This window comes from Argopecten irradians, chromosome 6 (assembly GCF_041381155.1).
Source record: "Argopecten irradians isolate NY chromosome 6, Ai_NY, whole genome shotgun sequence".
NCBI lineage: Eukaryota > Metazoa > Mollusca > Bivalvia > Pectinida > Pectinidae > Argopecten > Argopecten irradians.
Genome location: NC_091139.1, coordinates 31,112,628 through 31,124,296, shown reverse-complemented (window position 1 = coordinate 31,124,296; position 11,669 = coordinate 31,112,628). Strand labels below are relative to the sequence as shown.

General features: G+C 35.2%; 2 non-coding genes and 1 pseudogene across 2 annotated transcripts; 2 read left to right on the top strand and 1 right to left on the bottom strand.

Moving 5' to 3' along the window:
- Positions 1-4,924: 4,924 nt before the first annotated feature.
- LOC138326457 (uncharacterized) lies at positions 4,925-5,828 on the bottom strand (annotated as a pseudogene).
- A 2,919-nt stretch (positions 5,829-8,747) lies between these two features.
- Trnar-acg (transfer RNA arginine (anticodon ACG)) lies at positions 8,748-8,820 on the top strand. The gene has a single exon. It is a non-coding gene; the product is annotated as a tRNA-Arg (tRNA).
- Positions 8,821-10,736: 1,916 nt separating this feature from the next.
- Trnar-acg (transfer RNA arginine (anticodon ACG)) lies at positions 10,737-10,809 on the top strand. The gene has a single exon. It is a non-coding gene; the product is annotated as a tRNA-Arg (tRNA).
- Positions 10,810-11,669: the final 860 nt, after the last annotated feature.

Below are 11,669 nucleotides of genomic sequence, written 5' to 3'. Positions count from 1 at the left end.
AAATTATCCTTTACTTTCATTTTTTTAAAAAGTTTAATCTAATGAAAGATTCCCCCATGGGAAATATCTAAAATTGATTAGTGATTAGATACATGAAATAAGACGTGAAAAAAAACTTTCCTTTTCATTTTCGCCTGTTATACATTTGATGCACGATTGTATCAGATACAAATGCTGGTGCCAAAATCCATTGTTTTCATTTTATATCTTTCAGTGTAAAGAAAAGTTTATGTTTGTACTGAAGTTTAGTGATTAGAAATGCAATAACGGAATTTTGAAATCGAAGAGGTGTCCGAAAAAACTTCAATATTATCAAAACAGAACATGAATTACAGTGAAACGGAATGATTTTGATACTTATAAAATATATAAACGTATGAAAATACATTCTTTTTTTTACAAATTTTTTTCACAGAAACATGATATATTCGCTGCTCGAACTCTTTCTTTCTTTATGAAAGCAAACAACTATTTCTTCAACATTAACTGTTTTATCACAAGTTTGATTTTATTTACATATTGCAGTTGTGTCCTAGATAGAATTCTACTTATATAATATAAACGTATGAATACGATTCTAACAAAAATAGATATTAATTAAAAAGTGTTTTGCAAAAGACGCCATTTTTGTACACAAAGTGATGACATGGTATTTACTACTTAATAACATCATAAAGCAAATAACTCGAATACGCAGAATATATTGTAGAACTTTCACCACACAAATGAACTCATCTATATATCATTATGTTCTTTGTTGGCTTTTAGAAATTGTTGACGTTGATAAGAGTTACCGGGGAGTCTAGGGAGGACTGGGGCCATCAGATAATGTAAAATCTACCGCCTCTTAGACGATCGATGCGGTTTAGTGTCATCGGGCAGATTGCTTATCACTCTATCCGGATACCCAGAAGTAAAACGTGATTAGCTTCAGAGTGAATTACAAACATTAGTCATCAAATCGATTTATAGAGAAATATAAGCCGTAAAGAGGTTTATAGTCTCCCCGTGAAAATCAGAAACAGGGATATTGTTCTCTAGCACGGAAAATGCTAGAAAAAAAGGTATTTTTAATTTCATGGCCATTGCTTTGGGATTCCGGAAGTTTAAATAACTGTGGTGGAAAAGTTTACTTTCGGGGACAAGTTAATAAAGTTATTCAGGTCTTTCGGACATATCTTAACCACATTTTCAGACACAAAACAGTTAAACAATTTGAATTACCATTCCTAATACAATGACTAATACATTTGAATTTACACCTGTTTACTAACAGAACCAATACAACTATAGGTTATTTTGAAAATAACTGGGTTTTTTTTTTCAGTTTGGAAAAATAAATTCGTTGAAAATCTATTTTTCACGCGTTGTCCTTTTCTCCCTCAAATTCGATATTTTTCCTACATGATGTTACAATTGTTATATAATCTGGCAAAAAAAATTAAAGAATGGAATTGGTGAAAATGTAAAGTTTTTTTTTTGAATACGCGGAGCACATGTCTGATGGTCTAAGAAAAAAACCATGTTGTTTGGAATGTTGTCAAAAAATGAAGACTTATGGTTTCAGTTATCATGATGTGTTTGTTAAAAAATAGAGGATAAATAACATCTCAAAAATTTACATGTTAAATTTATCCATATGTTCACATACATTCTGTCGAAAATGGAAAGTTAATGTTCTGTAATTTTTTGGCTATTTTTCAAACTGTTTGATAGCATATTCTATCTTTTGTCTACCCCAGTTTTTTTATGTTTTTTTTCTAATCGGAAAATTGATAAGAGAACAATCGAAGTGAGGGCTGTTTCTTTACTTCGGGAAATACGAATTATATTTTGTTTCATATCAGTAAATATATTAAATTGCTACAACGGTAGGGATGAACGACTTTCTGAACTGACAGATCAATGAGTCTTTTAAATCTCGATGTCATTAATTGCCTTTTCAACTAAAAGGGCTAGAAAATTCAGTTAGACAGACTGTGCTATTTATACCTATTTTCATAACAATATACATTTAACATGCTACTTGTTCCGCACAAGATTTCCATAAAATGAATGGGAGTTGTCTATCCTGATTTATGAAAAATTAAAGAAAATTTTATTTAGATCTGGATCATATGTCTCAGTGAATGTCTGTTGTTTGGGTTCCGTATCCAATATTTTCGAAAATTTACTACATGTAGGTTGTAAATTGTGACTATATTTCTCTTCTATTCGTTAAAGAAATATTTCATAATGTAGCATTTAAATTGTTCTTCTTACAGATATCGTTAATTCTTTTTTCATTAGCACAAGGGATACTATCAATAGCAAGGTAGTCCTTCCATTGTAAGCCTGTCGGACTTCCTCGGGTCGCATAGTAGGTTCATTAGGTAAAACTAATCTATCCATCCGTACCAGGTCAGAAGTACGATGGCCCATATCAGCCGACATTATGCAACTGCTTTACTATAACTGTAGTTGTACACACATTTGTGGTGATTGTCATGGCATACTGCATTTAGTAAAATAGCAAGCACTTGTCTTTGTCATGTCCTTCAAGTGTACAATTGTGTGATTGTTTTGTTTGTTCTTCTCGTTTTAATTAACGTCCTACTAACAGCTATGGTCATGTAAGGACGACGTCCCCGATGTATGCTGTGTCTGACCTCACAACTTTACACGATGTGCGGTGTGGCGCACGATGTATGCACGATGTGCGGTCTGGGCGGGTAGGAAACGGTGTCTGGGCGATAGTTATCGTGGTAGATATAAATATAACAGAATTCAATTGTAATTAAGTAAACATGCGGAACGATGATGGGGATTTTATTGCAACTGTATTGAAGACACGGTAAATCCAAATGTCAAGAAACTATTCACACATGACATATGTACATATGCACCAGGAGGTCAATGTGATCATACACACATGTAATAAAGGATTTCCATAATATAAATAAATATGTATTTTGTTTTGCTTTGAGCCTACCTGGTTGATTTATGTAACTTGAGCATGAGCTCAAACACGTCTAACTGTAACCGCACTAATTAAGGCCTTTTACTGTAAGGTTCAATATACTACGTATCAAATTTAACATATTCAAACTCGGTTTTTCATTGCATATTGTTAACCTGACCACAATGTTTATACCCAGTTTTGAAATTACTTACATTGTATAATAACCATATCTAAAACAAAGTCATATAAATCTTTGAAAGCGGGACAGCTTTATTAATTATATAGGTTTCACCATAAAATTTATGTAGTATTTATTATCTAAATATTCTAGCTTTACGTATCGTTCATTCAGGTATTCATATACTCTCTGCACCAGATAGTTAAACAAGTACATGTATGTATACCTGAGCCATGATAATAAGTTAAATTAAAGGTAAAACAATTCATGACCAGATAGCCCCTTGGATAAGTTTAAGAAAATATAATTGTTTCCCAAATCACTTAAATGTACTCCATCAGGCAAAAAACATTTCTGGAACTGGAGAAATTTCAGGGTATGTTACAAGAAATTTCAATGACTCCCCACTTGTTCTCAATGTAAGGATACCCCCCCATAAAACCTCAGACTAACCAATACCCCCCGACCCCTCCAAGCTCGTGCAAATCAATGTTGTATTGGCAGCAGCTCGGTTTACCCTTAACCTGGCTATTATTATTGAGTACAGTCCAATTAAATTCACTCCTCCACGAATGATAAAATCTGAAGGGTGTCAGGCAAAGATTCTTTTATGAACCTCACATGTGTTCTTTAACTAGCTCACATATTTCAAACAGAGTACCACCTCGACCAATATCCCTCCACAATGTATAAATGAAATCAGTTGTGTGCATTCAACTTCTGTATAATTCTTCCATGAACCATGAAAAGCTAGATTATCAAGAGTCTGCCACCCTGTCCCCGTACAAGGATATCCACGACTATCCAGACAGAGCTGACTCCCTCCTGTCGGCGGTGTAAATATAATAGAGAACCTTTTTCTCCTTACTATTGAGGAGCCAACCAAAAATACTTTGACCTTCCTCCCTGGAAAAACCTTTATACTTTGTGTGAATAAGTGCAAGTTTTTTTTTATTGCAACCTTGGAAGAGTTATCCTAGATGGTCTAACATAACTTTTATAAGCTAATGATTTCCACTTTCCCATATTCTGGATTTCTTGCTCACTATAACCTACCATAGCTGCCCGAGTAGCCCCCCTATTCTGAAGGAATGAGTTTTGATATTGCTACAAATAAACCCCCCTAACTCCAACGATTTCTTTAGTACTGAACTAAATTGGTAGCGGGAGAGAGGCGAGTGGTCCATGTGGATGAAAAGTGAACCCTGAATTTTTGGACGTACAATCATGTACCTTGCCAAAGCCTGCACTGGACAAATAACAGCAGAAGCATAGGTATTGATAGAGTGACTGAATGATACCCATCTGATCAGTTTTGGATATTTTAAGGGTTAATTGAATATGGGTACCAGACAGCTCGACATCATAAACTGCACCACTTTTGATCTATTGAACCTAGTTACTGCAAGTTCCCCTACTCTGAGTAGACCATGAAAGGCTAACAAAAAAGGCAGCTGAAAAAATGTTTTGCTTCAAGAATCTGACGAACAATACATAAATAGTGTATAGAGTATATTGAAAGACATTCCAACAATAGTCTACAGTTATTGGGGCCAAGCACGAAGCACAACACATGGGCGCCCAAAATTGTAATCCATTAGCATATCAAAAACTCAAACCTCCCAAGTTAGTCTTAACTGTTGAGCATGCTGTATTGGTGCTTGACAGGTGTAGTACAAAATTTATGATATGATGCACTGGTGGAGGCCAAACTAATGGATAATTAACAGTTTTCCTAAACTGATTAAATGCATTCAGCGCATTGTCATAAGTTGACCTGGTGTTACTTGAAATAGATGAGTAAATTAAACAATGGAATTCAGATCGAAAATTCTCCAGAACTCCTGATGAATTACACAAGGATATGCCTCGGCATGTGGCGCCAGTTTTCGAAACTTCTGAAAGTGAAATCGCGACAGTGCATCAGCAATAGAATTGTGTAGCCCCTGAACATGAATAGATTTAAACTGAATGTTACTCTTCAAGGATGTTAATACTAGAGGCCGAATCAATTTCATCACCCTGTTTGACTTAGAAGTCTTTTTGTTCAGTATTTCTACCAGTGCTTGATTATCACAATGGAAAATCACCTTCTTATTCTTAAACTGCCCCCCCCCCAAATGACCATTGCTAGTGTAATTGGAACAAGCTCTAGAAAAGTGATGTCTCGGATCAAATCAAATTTTCTCCAAGCAAAAGGGCATTGCAAACAAACCCACTGATTTTGATATATTGCAACACACCCCAAGTCTGGGTTACCTGCACTATCTGTATACAACTCCAATGTTGTGTTTGTTGTCCAATCCTTGTCTGGTATAAAACACACCCCATTAAATGAGGAGAAAAACTGCAATAACACTTCTAGGTCCTCCTTCAAAGCCTTAGTGAGCCTAATGTAGTGAAAAGGCTTAGATGCACATGACATGGACTCGTAAAGTCTCCTACAAAAAGCTTGAGCACCAGGAACTGCTCTTGTACAAAATGCTACCTTTTCTGTCAAAGACTGCATTTTAAATTGACTTTTGACCTGTTCAAAAAACTCTCGATTAAGTTTACTAGCGACACTATTTTTTCTAATGGAACCTTGATTAACATCTCCTCTGTATCAATATCTAGACCTAAAAATGTCAAACAAGTTGTAAGACCCTCACATTTGTCTGGAGCTAATGGAACACCCAACTCATTACACACCTGATCAAAAGTGTTCATAGATTCTAGGCAATTTGTTGTGTCTTTCCTGCCAGCAAAAAGAAAATCATCCAAATAATGCTCTATACATTTTGAATAAGATTTTTCACACACTAACCATTCCAAAAAGAAGAGAACTTTTCAAACAATGCACAAGAAATGCTACAGCCCATAGGCAAACATTTATCTATATAATACTGTCGCTTAAAACGAAAACCCAAAAGATCGAAATCACCAGGGTGAATTGGGAGTAACCTAAAAGCAGATTTTATATCCTTTTTTCTAACAAGGCCCCCTTTCCCAGTTTTTGTATCATTTCTACTGCTTTATCAAATGAAGTAAATTTGACAGATGCTTTGTCAAAATCAATGAAATCATTAACACTATAGTTCTCCGGATAAGATAAGTGAGTTATCATTCTCCATTCTCCAGACTTTTTAGGAACTACACCCACCGGGGAAAGGCGAAAGTTATTTAAAGGCTTGTCAACGAAAGGACCTGCTACTCTTCCTAACCTAACCTCCGATTCAATTTTCTCAGCCAAAGCTGCTTGGTGGTCTACTGCTGATTTAAGATTAGTATAATCCAAAGAAATACGGGTTCCTAAATATTCTAAGCGAAAACCAAATTCAAAACCTTTTGCTAACTCTGCACCCTCAACCCTCAATGGGTAATTCTCCAAGTGAACCTTAAGAGGGTGTAACCTAATTGGGGTTGCCCCTAGGTCCCATATTTTGACCTTTGGGTCTGGTATTGCCTTGCTGCTGATCTTGCCCTGTGAATCTGTGGGGTTGTAATAACGAAAATTTGGATTATTCCCCCTTATGCCTTGCCCTTTGAACCTAAAATTGGACTACTATACTGATGTTGCGGATTTGCATTAAACCCACAGCGACATGCTGGATGAGCACCATTACACTTGATGCAGGTGTGTAGATATTGGCAATTATTTCTCCTACACTGCCCTTGATAATTGAAGCTGTAACATTTGCTACTAAGGGAAGGGTTAGGTGTTTGAATACTCCTCGGTGCACCAGACACCAAAAGCTGCCATAATTCAGAAGACCGCATAGGAGTGCGCACTTGTTTTAACCGAAACTGAATATCATAATTCCTCCAACCAACACCCTCAAAATGCTCAGCTGCAAACCTAACAATACTCATATATTTGAGGAACTCTTGGTGTCTTTCTGGGCATTTGCATATGTACTTGTCCACTCTTCTATATTGTTAATTTTTCGTTTGCTTTGGGTAGATTTGACTTGTAATACCCCATTTCCTAATACCAAATTCTGCCTATCAGCTGACAGTGATTCTGGATCAAGTAAGGCCCCTAATTCTATGTATTAATTTTTCCAGATCTTTTCTTTCAGTGTTTGATGAATATTCTCACCTAGACATGATGATACACTAACCGTAGAAAGGGGGGAATCAAAATCAGCAAGATCCATACCTAGATCTCCAGAGACTGTGTTCTGGACTTGTTCCGGTGCTGGAGCTGGCGAGGGTGTTGGGGTCAGCGAGGCTGCATGTGATAACCTCCTTGAGCTTGCAATTGGAACCTGGTCGGGTTGATCTCCGGAAAGGCTTGCATGATGAGGTACAGGTGTCGTCAATGGTTCCTCTATGGTAGATGGTACCGACACTGTTGAACGGTATGGCCTCGCCCTCTTTGACAGTGGTTTAATACCTTTTGCCCTGGGCATGCTGATTATCTGTAGATCTCATAAAAACACATATAATTCAATACATTATCCGTGCCATAGACACCATATTATTTATGCCTATTCAGATCCCAAAACAATAATAGACAATATAATTTTTTTAAATGTGGTTCGTAATTAAGCATAATTATCTTTGATGAAATATTCGTTTTTTATTAAAATTGTATTTGATAGCTATTTATTATACTAATTACTAAAAACACGTTAATAACTTTGTTACAAGAGAGGTCGTTTAGTCGGCCATTGATTCACATCGCTACTCCATGCTGTCTCCGGCACCCGAAATTAAAAATCCAGCGTAATCACACTTGACTCAAAACATCGAACTCATCGAACTCCGAGACCGCTAGACAATCATCTCAGTATCATCAGGTTTCTAAAGTATGTAAAAATTGCAACGATAACTTGATACCTTACCAACAATACTTACGAAAACCTTTCTTGAAAATTTTTCCTTGCAGATTTGTTCAAGCCGCGACGAAGAAGGAAGTGTTCACCACGCATGCTTACTGAGAGAGAACGCGTTATACTAAATGCTACTACTTCCGGTAGAAATGACACACACCGGCTGTAACGAATATTATGGCCCCAAACCTGCACAACTTAACATTCCATCGAAACTGAATGAAATTCTTGCTCCTTTAATAAATTGATTTATTTGTTACACAATAAATCTTATTATATAATAGATATAAATTTCCAGCCAAATGTCTCAACTTTTTAACTTTTCTGACCTTTTCTTAAAAGCAGAATGAATAAATTAACCAGTATTTTGTAATTCTTTAACGTTGTTAACGCTTAATAATTTAACTTAATTTAAAAACACTTGGTCTTCTGTAATAATATTTCTTAATATACTTTTGGCGTAAATCAACATAAAATGGACATTGTAATAGAAAGTGATATTCATCTTCAAGTTCATTTAAATCACAACATATACACAATCTATTCTCTCGTAGGATATTTTGTATGTCATACGTTTGTTTTGTACATAGAGAAATATCACAAAAAGTTTCAGGAGGTAAAAGTATCGACGACATACGATTCGTAATACACTTAAAAATCAGACAGAAAAACTCTGAATACGTTTGAGGTCTAAATTTATTAAGATATCAAAATCGGTAATATAAAAGAGTAAACAAGGACAATTGGACATTATAGTGTCAGTAAACATTTAAACAATCTTATGTTCAGCTCCTCTCATTACGTTGGAATAGGGCTTGTGGCGCAATGGATAACGCGTCTGACTACGGATCAAAAGATTCCAGGTTCGAATCCTGGCAAGCTCGTTTATTTTACCTGGGTTATCATTTTAGACTAGCTCATAGTAGACTATTTACAGTTAGTTCCATTACCAGTGATCACTACTTAGTCTCTGTAATGATCGTCTCCGATAGCAGCAGTATGTCTTGTTTAATGATTTCATTATATTTTCTTGTACATAGAGACCTAACTCACAAAAAGTATTGACGAGACACGAATCATAATACACATAAAACACCACACAGAAGAAACTTAAATACGTGTGAGATCTAAGTGTAGTGTAATATAAACATTACTGATATCAAATAATAAAATGATAATTGAAAAAGATGATATGACCAATTTAAGTAAACTTTGAAACAAGCCTCATTTTATAAGCCCGTGTTGCCCAATGGTAATGGGGCTTGTGGCGCAGCGCAATGGATAATACGTCTGACTACGGATCAGAAGATTCTAGGTTCGAATTCTGGTAAGCTCGTAATTTTTACTGGCTTATCATTTTAGAATAAAGTATATTAGCTTTCATCGTAAACAATTAAAACCAGTTCAAAAAGTTTGTTTTGTGACAACTTTTATTGTTAGCTTTTTTAAACACTGGTAACTATGTGGACAAATAAGTCAAATATATCGAGTTTATGTTTAAAACTAGCATATTTTGTAACGCTGACCAAATACATTAAAGCGATGGATAAATAAATAATTATAAATGTAAATTGATATGTTATCTTGCTGTAGATTGTAAGAAAGTACATTGGTTTTTTATGTATCTCATGAAAATCATTTGATTTTAAAGAAACGGATGTTGAAGAAAAGAATCAATATCCAACATTAATATTAGATGAAATTGCATCGTTAATTACTTTGAAACATAGTCTATACGACTGTCATTTTATTCTACTGTCTGCACCAGATGTCTTTTACGCTCAACCTCTCCTCCATCACCCATCCTCCCTCAAACTTACGTGTTACCTCTCCCGACAACTAGGAACTCACACATCAAAATCTTAGTAGAGACCTCTCCTATACCTAACAACGTAAGAGTATCAAGTCGAAAACCACCCTCGACACTCCAGGGGTTACTATCACTGACGCTATATCATGTTGATATTTACACCAATGGTATATATTAACCCATTGTCCGATAGTATCAAAGTACACAAACGTAGATGTAAGTGTAGTATTAGTACACTGTAACAATCCCCATTTATGTCAGGTAAAACTAGGGGAAGGCCAATAGGGGTTTAGGGGAGCTTTGATTACACGTTGGTACATTGTGCACCTGTGTTTGAAAGCGAACAAATACACGCCATCAGAATGTTTGCTTCATATTATATATAGCAACAGAAATTGATCTTTCTAAATATTCATATTTTAAACATATGTCTTAGCATTGTTATGAAAGACTTATGTTAAACTATTTTAATAAAATATTTATTAAGTAAATTTAGAACATTCTTCAATTAATTTAGATGCATATAGTTGCTTACAAAATGAATTGTTTTCTTGCTTTTTGTTTAATTTCGCTTTATTTCTTTTCTATGTAAGGCAATCCAGGTAACTCTTCTTACTATACCTACATAACTATGTATATATCATGTGGACAATTTGGCCTACCCTTTAATCCCTTATCTATAATTATTACTACCAATCCTTGTAATTATCACCACAGATTCCGGCAACTTGACTTATCATCATTATGTCAGACGTTTGTTTTGTACATAGAGAGATATAAAAAAATTCGAGCGATGAAATTATCGACGACATACGATTCGTCATACACTTAAAAATCTGACAGAAGAACTCTGAATACGTTTGAGGTTTAACTTTATTGAGGTATCAAAATCGGTGATATAAAAGAGTAAACAAAGACAATTGGACATTATAGTGTCAGTAAACATTTAAACAATCTCATGTTATAAGCCCCTCTCATGACGTTGAAATTGGGCTTGTGGCGCAATGGATAACGCGTCTGACTACGGATCAGAAGATTCCAGGTTCGAATCCTGGCAAGCTCGTTTATTTTACCTGGGTCATCATTTTAGACTAGCTCATAGTAGACTATTTACAGTTAGTTCCATTACCAGTGATCACTACTTAGTCTCTGTAATGATCGTCTCCAATAGCAGCAGTATGTCTTGTTTAATGATTTCATTATATTTTCTTGTACATAGAGACCTAACTCACAAAATATATTGACGAGACACGAATCATAGTACACATAAAACACCACACAGAAGAAAGATAAATACGTGTGAGGTCTAAGTGTAGTGTAATATAAACATTGGTGATATAAAATAGAAAAAAAGGACAGTTGGAAACAGATTAAAGATGCTTCACCGCCGACAGAGCTTAAATGGTATTCATAATTTGAACAATAATCGGTGTTTAATCTTGTATATATATATGTCTGATTAACACAGAAAATAATATCAAATAATTTATTTTGCCTTTGGTGCATGCGCAATCAGTACTTCCTTCCATAAAGGATATAGTGCCACGGAATTTTTTCGGGATGCAATTAATTATTTTTCTTATTTTTAACTTTAAGTAAAATTAGAAGCTAGAACTTTTCAATGGTGGTAATGGTGTAAAGTAAGTAACTTTTGTAACTAAAGAAAAATACTAAATCGTCTGCTCCTGTTTTTGATAGTGAAAAAAAAATCATTTGTCAGCGGTGGAGCATCTTTAAAGGGACAATTCAGTCTAGGAGAAAATTAAAATTTGTACATATATCGGAAAAACCAGTCCTAATGGAAATAAGATCAGTCGGTTCTACTGTAATATGCCTGAAAAGTCCATGGTTGTGACATGTGTGTAGATGTTCAAACTCGCTCGCTGTCCGCCATTACACATTGTGGTCGAACTTCTTGTATGC